Consider the following 17,517-nt stretch of genomic DNA (forward strand, 5'->3'; position numbering starts at 1 on the left):
GTATGGGGGACTTTTGGGATAGCATTGGAAATGTAAATGAGGAAAATTCCTAATAAAAAATTTTAAAAAAGATCTCCACACAAGTCTGAAAAAAAACTATAATAAATCATGAAAAAATATATAAAAAGAAAGAAAATGAAGCCACAACATACCCAAACTTATAGGTCATAATGAAAGCATTCCTGAGAGGAAAACTCATAACTCTGAGTGCCTCCAAAAAGAAACTAGAGAGAGCACATACTAGCAGCTTGACAGCACACCTAAAAGCTCTAGAACAAAAGGAAGCTAATTCACCCAAGAGTAGTAGTTGGCAGGAAATAATCAAACTCAGGGGCTAAATCAACCAAGTGGAAACAAGAAGAACCATTCAACGAATCAACCAACCAGGAGCTGGTTCTTTGAGAAAATCAACAAGATAGACAAACCCTTAGCCAGACTCACTAGAGGGCACAGGGACAGCATCCTAATTAACAAAATCAGAAATGAAAAGAGAGATATAACAACAGATCCTGAAGAAATCCAAAGCACAATCAGATCCTTCTACAAAAGGCTATACTCAACAAAACTGAAAAATCTGGATGAAATGGACAAATTTCTAGACAGATACCAGGTACCAAAATTAAATCAGGATCATATTAATGACCTAAACAGTCCCATATCCCCTAAAGAAATAGAAGCAGTCATTAATTGTCTCCCAATTAAAAAAAGCCCAGGACCAGATAGGTTTAGTGCAGAGTTCTATCAGACCTTCAAAGAAGACCTAATTCCAAAATCAGCCAACAAGATTTTGCTGAAAGGATCCTGATATAGCTGTCTGGAGTGAGGCTATGCCAGTGCCTGGCAAACACAGAAGTGAATGCTCAGTCAGCTATTGGATAGAACATAGGGCCTCTAGTGGAGGAGCTAGAGAAAGTACCCAAGGAGCTGAAGGGGTCTGCAACCCTATAGGGGACTTTCAGGATAGCATTTGAAATGTAAATGAAGTAAATACCTAATAAAATGGAAATGAAATGAAATAAAAGAAAAGAAACTATGTATAAACTTCCCTGAAGTATCTCCTAACATGTTTCATAACTACTGATAGTACAGGGCGTTGTGGGTCAAATCTTTAACACTAGCACTCAGGAGGACAAGGTAGCCAATTTCTGACTTATATGTGATATATGATTCATGACTCACAGTTCTTTGATTCCTCGTGTCTCTTGTCCCATGAGACATTAACTTTTGGAGCAATTTGTGTTTCCCTTTGTGTACTAGCTATCTGGATACTCAGTGTCAATCTTCTGCTTAGTTTCATGAATCCTAAGAGTCCTCTTAGGGACTTTTTTTAAAAACCTCAAATATTATATCATCTGAAAGGCAATGTTAAGTAACTGAGCTAAGGCTAAACTCAATTATCTCTTCAGTCTAACCTCCAAAGTGCTAGGAGGTGAAGATTAATCACAGCATGCTTTGAGGCTAAAGGAGACAATCCTTAAAGTGAAAAGGATCAGGGTGGGAAGTGGTAAAGCAAGACTTGGTGGCAGTAATAAAAAGAAGGGAAGTTTATTTTGTTGTTATAAAATACAATACTCATGATCACGAATGAGTCAACTTTCTTAAAATTAACTAGTCTGGAAAGCATACTAGGATGGAAAGGAAGCCAATCAGAGTTAATTTTGTGTGCTTTTAAGTGTCTTGTAGCTGGTCTTACATTGCTAGTGGACACGTGTTTGTTCTGGTCTTGACCTTTACGTTTAAGACTATGGCCACATTATATATTGCTTTTAAGTTGGACATGGATCTTTATAAAATAATAATGGTAAGAACTTATAAATAATTCTAGCTGGTAGAGAATGCAGTTGGCGTAGAGCTTTTCTAGAAGGGTAAAACTCAGACCAGAAAAATAATAGGAAAATTAGATGGGAAGTGAAATGGCATCATGCTTAATAACTGTCCACTAGGAGTCTGCCAGCAGCCTTACCACACAGTAATCTATCTAGACTCCTGAAATTAATTATCTGTCTTAAACACAGATTAGATCGAATTACTTACCTAATTTACATAATCATATTGCCTATATAATTATGTCTTAAACAAAGATGAGATCATTTTGTTTTTCTGCTCAGAAACCATAGCAGCCACTGTTACAGAATGAAGTACAAGTTCCTGATCCTGACATCCAAAGACATCAGAACAAGCCATCTTACCAGTCAGACTTTAACACTTTTCCCACCTCCAACCATTATCCCACTCAAACCCTATAAAATTGCCACCAAGACTTCCTGAATGTGCCCTGCCCTGAGCCCCAGTTCGTGTCTTTTCCCTCCCCTCATTTTCTCAAACATACAAAATAACCGTTGTTGACATCCTTTCTCTAAGCCAGCATACTTCCCAGCCTCAGTTGATTGTAAGGCAACTTCTTAGTATCTACAAGTAGAGTATACGATATTGGAAACCTTCCCCTTCCGCTGGCAAAAGGCTTGGAAGGCTGGCTGTCCAGGAGTCTGAAGCAGGAGGATCACAGTTCAAGGCCCATCTCCAAAACATAATCAGATTGTGTTTCAAAAGAAAAAGCAAAGAGAGAGCTGGGTTACATGCAGCTTACTGGAGAGTAGTTTCCTGGTGAGCTGGTCAGTTTTAACTGGATTGAAACGCTCTTATGACAGCAGTGCCTGGGAGGGACTTTCCAGAGAGTATCAACTGAGAGGAGAGTATCTACAGTGAATGTGGATGGCTCATGCATGGACTGGAGGAAAGAGACAAGGAGCATGCCATCTGAGGGCCCCATGTTCCTCTTTCTCTGCTTCCCAACCCACTGGGATACGAGCAAGCAGCCCCCTTCCCATTGTGAATAGGAGCTGATCCATGTCATGCCGTCTCTACTTTGAACCACAAGCCAAAATAAATCGTTCCTCCTTTCAATTGCTCGTTCTCAGTCCATTGGTCACTTCAATAAGAAAAACAACTCTGCCATCACCCACTCAGAAGGCCATTGGTTCAACCCCCAGCACAACAAAGAGAAAATGAAATGAGAACCTAAAGGTTGAGGCAATGGTGTAAAGGCCTCTGCTTGGCACTCAGCAAGGTGGCCTTAAGCAGGGGTTCTCAACCTGTGGGTCCCAACCCCTTTGGGAGCTGCATATTGGATATTTACATTATTATTCATAAAAGTAGCAAAATGACAGCTATGAACTGGCAATGAAGATAATTTTATGTTTGGGGGTCACCAGAACATGAGGAAATGTATTGTAGCATTAGGAAGGTTGAGAACCACCAGACTTAAGGAGACTGCTAATAGATCCCTGAAATCTAGGGGAGGTACTTGGTGGGGAACCAATGAGAAGCCAGGGAACTGCTGTAAGAAATTAGAAGATTATAACAAACAATCAAAACCATTATAACCTAGTAGTAGAGAGTTGGGCCAAGAGTTCACATGTGGTAATGCAAAAAACCTAAAAGGCATTCCTAAGAAATTTGATGACCTACTTCAACAGATTTTCCTGTAAAATATTAAAAGAGCCACCTGCATTCTTGCTGCCTATGATAAAAACACATAAGTAGGCAGTTGTGCTAAAATACAAACTGTTTAATTTGCAAGCAAAAGCTTAGGAATAAAAAAGAGATACTGCTGGATGCAAAATAAAACTGCTTCCAATTCCTTATATATCCAAAGCAGAGAGAAATGGTGTAACTATGATATCCCATCTGAAATGGGGGTTAGAAGAGCATTTGTTACATCCTCAAAAAAGATATAAAGCAATGCCTACTGGGATCTTACATATGTAAAAAAAAAAAAAAAAAAAAAAAAAAAAAGAACTTCACAGGGACTAGAGTGCTGCCTCTGTGTTTTGGTGTTTGCTACTTTTCCAGAGGATCGGCGTTTGTTTCCTAAAAGCATATCAGACAGCTACCAACCACCTGTGTGCAACTCTAGCTTAATAATTACATGTGTATGTGTATGGATATATATGTGTGTGCACATATGTGTATGTATATGTGAGTGTGTGTACATGTGTGTATGTGTGTGACTGTGTGTGTGTATATATATCTATATGTATATGTGTGAGTGTGTATGTGTGTGTGTATATATGTATGTGTATGAGTGTGTATATGTGAGTGTGTACGTGTGTATGTGTATGTATGTATGCATATGTGTCGGTATGTGTGAGTTTGTGTGAGTGTATATGTGTGTGAATGTGTATGTGTGTGTGCATGCTTGCAGAAAGGTAGGAGGTATACCTATGGAGTCCAGAAGAGAGCATCAGATCCCTCTGGAACTGAACTAACAGGTGGTTCTGAACCTTGATATGGTTGCTGAAAACTGAACTCTGGTCACTGAACTCTAGTCCTCAGGAAAAGCAGCAAGTGCCTTTAACTGCTGAACCAGCTCTCCGACCCCAGTCCATGAAGTTGTAAGGGAATCATATTGACAAAAGCATGTCAATTTCTCCTAAGAGGGACAGAAAAAATTCATGAAGGGAAACTTTTGTCCTAGAACCACAACTACTATGAGCAGAAAGAAGCATAACTCATTTGCAAACATGGATCAAGTTTGTGGAAAACAAAGGCTATCTTGAAGGTGGGTCAAAGAGCTCAGTTGGTCGAGTCAGGACCTGGAGATGCAAACTCACAGGACAGAACTGAGCTCTACTGGGTAGCAGAATTGTGCCCCACTGCTTCTGAGAACTGTATCACTGCATTATTCGTTACTGTTCTTGTCGCTGTCACAGAACAATGTACAGAAGGAACTTACAGCAGAAAAGCTTTAAGTCTTTTGGCTTGTGATGTCAGTTTATAACACTGAAGAAGGCATGTTGGATGAAAAGGCCTTCTTATGATGGGAACACATAAGAGGCTCCTTACATCTTATTAGACCAGGAATAAAGAACATGGGCCAGACCAAGAGAGTGATAATATTCAGAGGCTCTCCCTTGGTGGCTACTTCCACCACCCATGCCTTGCCTCGTAAAAGTTCCATAGTCTTCAAAACAGCATCACAGGATAGGATCAAACATTCAGAACATGAGCCTGTGGGGGCAGGGCAGGTCCAAACCACAGCTACCAGTGATTGTGGTGTGCCTCCTGGGTACATATACAGCAATTAAGATATGCCCATCTCCAACATGGGGAGTAACTGGGACCAGCAGGATCCAGGGACACAGGAACCCCACCTAACCAGTGGCTCAGGTCCCTTCCAATCTGTGCCAGTTTACCTTGGGCACAAACTCTGCAGCCAGTTCCACATCACCCAGAGGAGGCTCCACTCCTAGGCGCTCTAACACAACCAGGATCACTGGATCCCAGGATCCCAGGAGCTTGGTCACAACAGGACCTCAGGGTTCCAGATGCAATTTGACTCCCAGGAACTCTGACACACATAGAATCTCAGGATCCCAGGATCCCAGAATCCAAGAATCCCAGAATCACAGAGACAGCTAGATTATGAGGAGTTCAGACACAACCAGGATTTCAGGAAGGACAGGCTCTAGTCAGATAGCCAGGGCAGTTAACACCAGAATATTCAGATGGCAGGAGGCAAGCATAAGAACATAAGCAACAGAAACCAAGGCATTATCACAACTCAATTCTCCCACCATAACAAGTCCTGGGTACACCATCACACAGGAAAAGCAAGACTCTGATCTAAAATTACTTCTTACAACAATGATAGAGGACTTTAAGAAGGACATAAATAATTAACTCCCTTAAAGAAATACAGGAGGACATAGGTAAACAGGTAAAGAGGAAACACAAAAATCCCTTAAAGAATTACAGGAAAACACAATCAAGAGGTGAAGGAAATGAACAAAATGATCCAAGATCTAGAAATGGAAATAGAAACAATAAAGAAATCACAAACGGAGACTACCCTGGAGTTGGAAAATCTAGAAAAGAGATCAGGAGTCATAAATGCAAGCATTACCATCAGGATACAAGAGATAGGAGAGAGAATCTTGGGGGCAAAAGATTCATAGAAAAGCATTGAAACAACAGTCAGAGAAAATGCAAAATGCAAAAAGCTCCTAACCCAAAACATTCAGGAAATCCAGGATACAATGAGAAGACCAAACCTAAGGATAATAGGTATAGAAGAGAGTGAAGATTCCCAACTTAAAGGGCCAGTAAATCTCTTCAACAAAATTATAGAAGAAAATTTTCCTAACATACTAAAGAAAGAGATGCCCATGAAGATACAAGAAGCCTACAGATCTCCAAATAGTTTGGACGAGAAATTCCTCCCGTCACATAGTAGTCAAAACACCAAATGCACAAAACAAAGAAAAAATATTAGAAGCAGTAAGGGGGAAAGGCAAGTAACATATAAAGGCAGTCCTATTAGAATTACACTAGATTTCTTACCAGAGACTATAAAAGCCAGAAAATTCTGGACAGATGTCATACAGACCATAAGATAACACAAATACCAGCCTAGGTTACTATACCCAGCAAAATTCTCAATTTCCATAGACAGAGACACCAAAGTATCCCATGACAAAACCAAATTTATACAATATCTTTCCACAAATCAGCCCTACAAAGGATAATACATGGAAAACACCAACACAAGGAGGGCAACTACACCCTAGAAAAAAGCAGGAAAGTAATCTTTCAACAAACCTAAAAGAAGATAGCCACATAAACATAATCCCACCCCTAACAACAAAAATCACAAGAAGCAACAATCACTGTTCCATAATATCTCTTAATATCAATGGACTCAATTTCCCAATAAAAATACATAGACTAATAGACTAGATACTTAAATAGGACCCAACATTTTGCTGCATACAGGAAATGCACCTCAGTAACAAAGACAGACACTACCTCAGAGTAAAAGGCTGGAAAACAATTTTTTTCCAAGCAAATGGTCTGAAGAAAAAGCTGGAGTAGCCATTCTAATATCAAATAAAATCAATTTTCAACCAAAAGTTATCAAAAAGGATAAGGAAGTGCACTTCATACAGGTCAAAGGAAAAATCTACCAAGATGAACACTCAGTTCTGAACATCTACGCTCCAAATGCAAGGGATCCAACATTCATAAAAGAAACTTTCCTAAAGCTCAAAGCACACATTACACCTGACACAATAATAGTGGGAGACTTCAACACTCTACTCTCAGCAAAGGACAGATCATGGAAACAGAAACTAAACAGAGACACAGTGAAACTAACAGAAGTTTTGGACCAAATGGACTTAGAAGATAACTATAGAATATTTCATTCTAAATCAGAAGAATATAACTTCTTCTCAGCACCTCATGGTACCTTCTCCAAAATTGACCATATAATTTGGTCACAAAACAGGCCTCAACAGATACAAGATTGAAATAATCCCATGCACCCTATCAGATCACCATGGACTAAGGCTGGTCTTAAATTCCTACAAAGACAACAGAAGACACACATTATCAAGGAAGCTGAACAATGCTCTACTCAATGATAACTTGGTCAAGGAAGAAATAAAGAAATTAAAGACTTTTTAAAATTTAATGAAAATGATGACACATCATACCACAAGCTATGGGACACAATGAAAGCAGTGGTAAAAGGAAAAGTCATAGCTCTTAGTGCCTCAAAAAAGAAACTGTAGAGAGGTTACCCTAGCATCTTAACAGCACACCTGAATGCTCTAGAACAAAAAGAAGCAAATACACCCAAGAGAAGTAGATGGCAGGAAATAATCAAACTCAGGGCTGAAATCAACCAACTAGAAACAAAAAGAACTATTCAAAGAATCAACAAAACAAGGGGCTTGTTCTTTGAGAAAATCAACAAGATAGATAAACCCTTAGTCAGACTTACCAAAGGATACAGAGACAGTATCCAAATTAATAAAAGCAGAAATGAAAAGGGAGACATAACAATGGGAACTGTGGAAATCCAAAAAATCATCAGATCCTAATACAAAAGTTTATATTCAACTAAATTGGAAAATCTGGATGAAATGGACAATTTTCTAGATACACACCAAGTGCCAAAATTAAAACAGGATCAGATAAACCATCTAAAAAGACCCATAACCCCTAAAGAAATAGAAGCAGTCATTAATAGTCTCCCAACCTCAAAAGCCCAGGATTTAGTGGAGAATTCTATCAGACCTTTAAAGAAGACTTACTAACAATACTCCAAATGATTTCACAAAATAGAAACAGAAGGAACACTACCCAATTCGTTCTATAAAGCCACATTTATGCTTATAAGTAACCACAAAAAGACCCAACAAAGAAAGAGAAATTCAGACCAATCTTCCTTATGAACATTGATGCTGAGAAAGCACTTGACAAAAGCCAACACCCATTCATGATAAAAGTCTTGGAAAGATCAGGAATTCAAGGCCCATACCTAAACATAGTAAAAACAATATACAGCAAACCAGTAGCCAACATCAAACTAAATGGAGAGAAACTTGAAGCAATCCCACTAAAATCAGGGACTAGAAAAGGCTGCCTACTCCCTCCCTATCTATTCAATATAGTACTTGAAGTTCTAGCTAGAACAATTAGACAACAAAAGGAGGTCAAGGGGATACAAATTGGAAAAGAAGAAATCAAAATATCACTATTTGCAGATGATATGATAGTATACTTAAGTGACCCCAAAAATTCCACTACAGAACTCCTAAAGCTGATAAACAACTTCAGCAAAGTGGCTGGATATAAAATGCCAGTCAATATCACCCTTCACAGATGTGAATAAGGACAGTTCCAGGTGACTTGAGCCCTGGAGCTCTCAAGTAACTGCTGCTGAGGCCATAATTTGTGTGCCATACACAGACCACTTTTCTATGGTCTAAGTTCACACACTGTTGTGAGCAGAGTGGACTTGGTTATAGTAAATTGCCGAACAAAGGAGTTTTTGTGTTAAATAACAGCTGTAGTTGGGTCGGCACGTAGGAGATTATTGTGAGGAGTAAATAAAACGGGTGTGGGAAGCTGAGAGTGTGGCAATTAGCAAAATGAATGTTCAAAATCTAGGGCCTTTTTGTTTATTTTCCTCAAAATATCTGTCATGGCACAGGAGTTTGTATGAGATGCTCTGTCTAAACTTGTAGACTTGTGCCACTTAAGGTGGCAGAGGTAGGCAAGAAGAGGGTGTGATTCTAGAGAGAAGGCAAGCTCACTTGCATGTTGGGAGAAAGTGTTCAGTGTGAAGAAGTGAAGTGCCTTCTGTTATGGTCTATCACATTCAGCAAGTGGGGAAAATCAGATTGTATTGTTAATTTGGTTCATACCTTCTCAGCTGCCTTTGAAGCAAAATTACAAATGTTTGTGTGGCTTGAGTGACAGAAGTTAGGAAATGAGAGACCATGCCCAGCAACTGTAGGGAGTGGAAACAAAGGGGCCTACATGTGTTTGAACTTCCAAGGCATCTCCAACAGTTGTTGGAGAGGTTGTTTTGTGCTCTCCCTTCATCTATGCCTGACCAGGGTGAAGCCAGAGGAAACTCTGGTGGAGGTCCATAGCGGTCCTGACGTGCAAATAGGTCATCTGACCTGGGTATAATCAAACCATCTAGTAGCTGGTTCCCTCCGAAGTTTCCCTCAGGATAGCTGGCGCTCTCCAAGAGACTGAAACCCAGGGCCAAAAAAAAACAAAAAAACAAAAAAAAAAAAAAACGATCTCAACCTATTCTCAAACTTTAAATGGGTAAGAAGCCTGGCTTGCTGGTGTGAAGCTGGGCATGGAGTTTGAGTGCCTAGTGGGCCACTTTTGTTAAGCAGAACTGGCGCTGGGGTATGAACTGAACCTGACCCTCCAGCCTACTCTATAATCCAATGCATTCCTGGTTATTCTTTATCACTGTCACCAAGCCTCCACTTGTAAAGCCAATACTGGGAGGAAAATTTTTGTTGTTTTTATGGTATCTAGTATTTTTCTGGAAAAAACAAACAAACCTCAACCTATAATTTAGTGGTGGACATACTTAAGAAACAAAGAAATTCATTTATTATTTTTTTTAAAAAGAAACACTTTGAATTACTAGGTACATTGGATCAGAAAATCACAAAGCCCTTTCATAAGTTTTCCCATGCTTGGTCACAGTTTATTCAAGAAACATAGGGAGAGGTAAATGAAACTTGCTATTTCCTACCTATGAAATCATCACTTCACATGGGGATGGTGGGGGAGGGTGAATTTACTAGTCTCATTCTATTTAGGAGTTATTTATTTGCATTGTCTAAGATCAACCAGTAAGCACACATTCTCATGTCTGTGTTTGCATCTGATAAATGGTTAATACTACATTTTGATTTTGGAAACTGCCAACTCTTAGTTCTCTGACAAAGATCTGTCTGGCTCTGGTTCTTTTGTTCCTCTACTTGGGAATGTTTAATGTCCTTCTATGTCAGTTCACATTTTACTTACTTTTCCATTATTATAGCAAAACATCCTATAGAAATACCCTATTAGAGGAACAATTTACTTTGGGTCCTGGTTTCAAAAGGTTGCTGTGCATAATGATGGGGAAGGTAAAGGCATGCTGGAGGGCTTCTCTGGTGATGCTGTTTACATGACAATAGGCCAAGAGATAGGGAGACCTAGAATTGAACAGGATCTGGGCTATAGCCCTAAAAGGCCTAACCCTAATTACCTACTTCTCCACCTGGGCCATTTTTCCTTCAAGGTTTCACTGCCTCCCAAATGGCCCATGAACTGGAAAGCAAGTATTTAAAACATAAACCTTCAGGAGTTATTTTAGTTTGACCGTAACTGTCAGTTTCCCATTACTTTAGCAAAATGCCTGAGATCGTCAGTTTAAAAGGAGAGAAGGTTAATTTGGTTCACAGGTCTGTGCGGTAGGGTTCTGAGGAGGAACAAAAGTGGTAGAGTATATATGTGGTATAAAATTGTGTTTATTAGATTGGTTTATAAGACAGGATATGGGTGGCTCAAAAAATGGCTATCTCAACATCAGAAAGCAAGGAGCTGCCCAATCCATGGGTTAGATGCTCAACAGTCACAAGCCCGACCTAAGGCTCAGAGCTCCCTGCACAGCTACTTCTATTGAGTCAGCACTGGGAGAGCTGAAGAGGCCGGAGTGTGGTGTCAGTGGGGAATGGCCAAAGGATGCACAGCTGAGGAACAGAGGCAAAAGCAGGCAGGCACACATCACTTTCTTTTCATGCCTGTCTAAGGTACAATGTGGAAGGCACAATCCACGCTGAGTGTGAGTCACATCCCTCAGTTGGTGAATCTGGGTTTGTCAGTTTCCATTGTTCATTTGGCTGATTTAAAGTCATGCAGTAGACACACATCGGTGAGGGCATTTGCAGAGGTTTAGTTGACTAACACCAGCATCCATTGCTTTCTTTTTCCTGACTTTAAATACACTATGGCCAGCCACCTCCCACTGCTGCTGCCACATGAGGATCCCTTATCACCCTGCCTTTCCCACGATAATAATCTATACCCGCAAGCTAAAGTCCAAAGCAGCAGAGCCAGATGACTATGAACTGAAGTCGGTGAGCATTGCATTGGGTACTTTTTCATTGCTATCATCAAAGAGGTACTTTGATGAAAGCCTTAGGAAGGAAGTTTATTTTCGCTCATACTTTGAGAGTATAATCCATCATGGTGCACAGTACCTCAGGATGAGACCATGTAGTAGTGGAGGCCTGTTCAGCAAGCTGTATTCAGGAAAGCAAGAAGCTTGAATCTCGGTATTTACTCCAAGGGCACTCTCCCAGTGGCCCAGTTTCCTTCTTCTAGATACCATCTACGAAGGGTCCATCTCTCATCCCAGTAATGGCAAAACTTCAACACTCAGGTCTTTGAGAGAATAGTCAAGATTCAAGTTAGTGCCTACTTAAATCTTTTGTGGTATCTGAAGTCTGTGTTAGCAGTGACAGACCTTAATGCTCCTAAGGGTCCACAAGTAAGACTTTAAAAGTTACTCATACCAACCTTCTCCCTTTCGAAGGCAGGGAAGTCATCGAAACACTCTTGATGCTTCCATGTGAGCTTGCCTGCCAACATTCCCACAGAGCAAACTTCTGCTGCTACAGAAAATTCTTTCCACATCCAAAGGATGAGACCCATTTTGTTGTGGTTACGTAAAGCATGTGAAATGAAATGAACATGATGAGAAGAGAAAATGTCAGTTCCTTAGAAGGCTCCATTCCTTACTCACAACATGACAAATTAAATATGCAAATACCTTTGCTCCTTGAACCAGTCCTTTGGAGATGAGATTCCAAAAATATCTATAAATTGAAGCCAGGGGACATAGCTTCTGGTCATCTGAATAACAATTTTGCTGCTGAGGAAAGGGCAAACAGCAAGTAATTTCTTTTCACTTAATACTAGAGATACAAAAAACAGGACTTTTACATTTATTTCTAAAACACTATCCAAAAATTGTCTTGGCTCTAGGGAGAGATTTTAAATACAACCAATAAATAACAAAAGGGAAAAACACTCCAAAGATAGGCTTTTATACTTATTTTGAATTCAAGATGTATTCTCTCAGAAAAGGGGGGTTAGGGAAGAGAGAATAAATGTTAAAGTCCATAGACCTTTCCCATTGGGACCAACTCTTGGAGATAATGGGACAGAAATGCTTGACAGGTCTCCCCAAGGAGAAAGTCAAAAAGCCCTTTAAGCAGCTGCTGCAGAAACCTAATGGCAAATTGTTTTCTCAGCCACTAAAATTCTAGGAAAATGAAGCAAAATTTGAAAGCAGCTAATTCTAACTTCAGGTCTTATGTTGTTCTTGTTAAATGCCAAGGAGTAGATTATGATGACAAGAATACTTTACTATGTATAGCTATGTTTCCAGTCACACATAAATATTTAGTAGATTTAATACATATTACCTGGCATCTCTGCAACTAATAATTTAAATAATTAATTAGAATGTCAAGCACAAAAGTACTATTAAAATCAATGCTTTATATAGGACATCTCTGTACCCACAAATTCTGCAAAGCCCTGGAGAGTTTGTATTGAAGAAGTCTATGGCATAGGAGCAACACTGATAGATCAACATTCCATGAACATGAAGGGAAAACCCTCTGGCAAAAGCAAGATGAACCATTAAAATAATAGGAAACACAGACTGTTGACCACCAGTGAAAGTGATAAGTTTTTAGAGTCTATAACTTTCATCAGCTTTCCCTTGTCCTGTAGATGCACCCAGCTACTCCCATCAAGCAGAAGAATCTACCACATTCTCTCTAAACTCAGAGCTGTCTAAGACCTTACTTTGAGAGTAAAAGTAGTGAGAGGCCTGCCCTTCACCAGAATGTCAAAGTGACAACTCGAAGATGCCTTGTGGATCCCACTTACTGTCTTGGAATTGAGCTACTGTAAGGCCATGAGACCACATGAAAAAACAAGAATAGGAAACTCCTTTGGCTTGTATGTAAAAATGCCCTGCACAGGCTCATGTGCTAGATCACTTGTTCTCCAGCTAACACTATTGTTCTGGGAGTGTCTTAGTTAGGGTTGTACTGCTGTGAACAGACACAATGACCAAGGCAAGTCTTATAAAGGACAATATTCAACTGGAGTTGGGTTACAGGTTCAGAGGGTCAATCCAGTATCATCAATGTTGAAGCATGGTAGGATCCACCAAGACATAGTACAGGAAGAACTGAGAGTTCTTCATCTCCATCTGAAGGCTACTAGCAGAATACTGGCTTCCAGACAGCTAGAATGAGGGTCTTAAAGCCCACACCCACTATGACACGCCTGCTCCAACAGGGGCACAACAATTCCAACAGGGCCACACCTTCTAATAGTGCCACTCCCTGGGCCAAGCATATATAAACCATCACAGAGAGGTTGTAGAACTCTTGATAATAGGTATCTAACTGGAGGAAATGTGTTGTCATGGGGGAAAACCTTGATGTTTATATCTTGGCCCCACTTTCTGACCCATCTCTGCTACCTGGTCTATTAAATTATTAGTAATCAACTCTCATATAATCTGGCCACCAACAAGCCTCCAACTGCATTCAATAGAGGACTGGATCACCTCACACCCTGAGCCAGAATAAACATTTCACCATTTAAGCTATTACTTGTCATAAAGATGTGATGATTAAAAACAACAACAAAAATAAAACAGTCAACGGGGACCAAGAATTGAGGTCTTGTCTGGAATGTGGAATGAATCTGATCATCTGGTTCATAGGTCCTCTGAAATGAATTGAAGCTAGAAGCTGTGGACTGGAAAAACCTGGGATGCTGTAAAGCCATTCTGGAAGACCAAAATGCTTGTAAGAAAATGGTAAGTAAAGGCTGTGCTCATGAAATTTTAGTGGGGAACAAGGACTCCATCAGGGTTTACACTAGGAGCCATCCATGTTATATTCTGGCAAAACACTCACTTGAGTTCTGTCTGTGTCCTCAAACTTAAGTGAAACTGAATTTGGAAGTAACAGATCAGGTAGTAGAGATTTCACAACATCGGACTGCTTTGTACTTACTGTTTGCTACTTGTTACCATTTGTAGTGATAACTAGTAGCAAGAGGACAGAAAAATATGAATAATGTGCAGTTTAGCACATTGTGAAAGTAACATTGTGGACAGCCCATTTGTAATTGTTAAGGATATCAGTAATAAAGTTAAAGAGCAACAACAGACTTTGCACAGAAACAATAAAAATGGTGAATTATGATCTTATATCCTGGGTCTCTCAGAGACCAGCCCATGCAGGAGAGCATGCAGGCCACAGAAGCAACAGAACTTCTTAGACAGGGTCCCTTTGGGTCTTCATCCTCAGCGAGGAGGCAGAGCTGAGACCCAGACCTCTGGGCACCTTCCCCGCCATAGGAGAGTCAGTCTCTGGGGAGGGCTCTCACCCCAGGACTCAGGTGAGATCTCCATCCTCTATCCTGGGAATCTCAGAGACCACGCTGCACAGGAGAGCATGCAGTCTGCAAAAGCAACATAGCTTCTTGGACAGGATCCCTTCGAACCTTCATCTTCAGCCAGGAGGCAGATCTGAGCTATAGACCTCTGTGCATCTTCCATGCAAGAGGAGAACTTGCATGCAGAGAGTGCTCTAACCACTGGGACTTAGGAGAGAGTTGGATTCCCTAGAGTGCTGACAGAGGCTAACAGAATCACAGGATGAACATGTGCCAGCCAGAGACACCTAGAGCATCTAACACCAGAGATTACCAGATGTTGAAAGGCAAATGTAAGAATCTTACTAACAGAAACCAAGACCACTCAGCATCATCAGAACCCTTTACTCCCACCACAGCAGGTACTGGATAGACCAAAACACCCAAAGAGCAATATTAAGATATAAAATCATATCTCATGATGCTGGTAGAGGTTTTTAAGATGGGCATTAATCCCAAGGAGCTAAAGGGATCTGCAACCCTATAGGTGGAACAACATTATGAACTAACCAGTACCCCGGAGCTCTTGACTCTAGCTGCATATGTATCAAAAGATGGCCTAGTCAGCCACCACTGGAAAGAGAGGCCCATTGGACACGCAAACTGTATATGCCCCAGTACAGGGGAACGCCAGGGCCAATAAAATGGGAATGGGTGGGTAGGGAAGTGGGGGGGGGGTATGGGGGACTTTTGGGATAGCATTGGAAATGTAATTGAGGAAAATATGTAATAAAAAATATTTTAAAAAAAGAAGAAAAAAAGAGATGGGCATTAATAACTCACTTAAAGAAATAAAGGAGAACACTGCTAAACAGGCAGAAGTCCTTAAAGAGGAAGGGCAAAAATCCCTTAAAGAATTACAGGAAAACACAACCAAACAGGTGATGGAATTGAACAAAACCATCCAAGACCTAAAAATGGAAGTGGAAACAATAAAGAAAACCCAAAGGGAGACAACTGGAGATAGAAACCCTAGGAAAGAAATCAGGAACCATAGATGTGAGCATCAGCAACAGAATACAAGAGATGGAAGAGAGAATATCAGATGCAGAAGATTCCATAGCAAACATGGACACAACAATCAAAGGAAATGCAAAATGCAAAAAGATCCTAACTCAAAACATCCAGGAAATCGAGGAGGCAATGAAAAGACCAAACCTAAGGCATAGGCATAAAAGGGAGTGAAGATTTCCAACTTAAAGGGCCAGAACATATCTTCAATAAGATTGTAGAAGAAAACTTCCCTAACCTTAAGAAAGAGATGCCCATGAACATACAAGAAGACTACAGACTCCAAAAAGACTGGACCAGAAAAGAAATTCCTCCCAACACATAATAATCAAAACAACAAATGCACTAAATAAAGATAGAATATTAAAAGCAGCAAGGGAAAAAGTTTGAGTAACATACAAAGGCAGATCTGTTAGAATTACACCAGACTTCTAACCAGAGACTATGAAAGCCAGAAGATCCTGGACAGATGTTATACAGACACTAAGAGAACACAAACGCCAGCAGGCTACTATAACCAGCAAAACTCTCAATTACCATAGATGGAGAAATCAACGTATTCCATGACAAAACCAAATTCACACAGTATCTTCCCATGAATCCAGGCCTTCAAAGGAATCTAGCCCTTCAAAGGGAAAACTCCAACACAAGGAGGAAAATTATGCCCTAGAAAAAGAAAGAAAGTAATCCTTCAACAAACCTAAAAGAAGACAGTCACAAGAACAGAATCCCAACTCTAACGACAAAAAGAAGAGGAAGCAAGAATTACTTTTCCTTAATATCTCTTAATATCAATGGACTCAATTCCCAAATAAAAAGACATAGGCTAACAGACTGGCTACATAAAAAGAACCCAACATTTTGCTGCTTACCGGAAATCTGCTTCAGGGACAAGAAAGACACTACCTCCAAGTAAAAGGCTACAAAACAATTTTCTAAGCAAATGGTCCAAAGAAACAAGCTGGAGTAGCCATTCTAATATCGAATAAAATCAACTTCCAACCCAAAGTTATCAAAAAAGACAAGGAGGAGCACTTCATACTCATCAAAGGTAAAATCTTCCAAAATGAACTCTCAATTCTGAATATCTATGCTCCAAATGCAAGGGCAGCCACATTCATTAAAGAAACTATAGTTAAACTCAAAGCACACACTGCACTGCACACAATAATAGTGGGAGACTTCAACACCCCACGCTCATCAATGGACAGATCATGGAAATCAGTCTGGTGGTTCCTCAGAAAATTGGACATAGTACTCCCAGAAGATCCAGAAATACCTCTCCTGGGCATATACCCAGAAGATGCTCCAACTTGTAATAAGGACACATGCTCTACTATGTTCATAGCAGCCTTCTTTATAAGAGCCAGAAGCTGGAAAGAACCCAGATGTCCCTTAACAGAGGAATGGATACAGAAAATGTGGTACATTTACACAATGGAGTACTAAGCAGCTATTAAAAACAATGAATTTATTTATTTACTTAGGCAAATGGGTGCATCTGGAGGATATCATCCTGAGTGAGGTAACCCAATCACAACAGAACACACATGATATGCACTCACTTACAAGTGGATATTAGCCCAGAAATTCAGAATACCCAAGATACAATTTGCAAAACACATGAAACTCAAGAAGTAAGAAGACCGAAGTGTGGATACTTCG

The sequence above is a fragment of the Mus musculus genome, chromosome 2, assembly GCF_000001635.26.
Source record: "Mus musculus strain C57BL/6J chromosome 2, GRCm38.p6 C57BL/6J".
Lineage (NCBI taxonomy): Eukaryota > Metazoa > Chordata > Mammalia > Rodentia > Muridae > Mus > Mus musculus.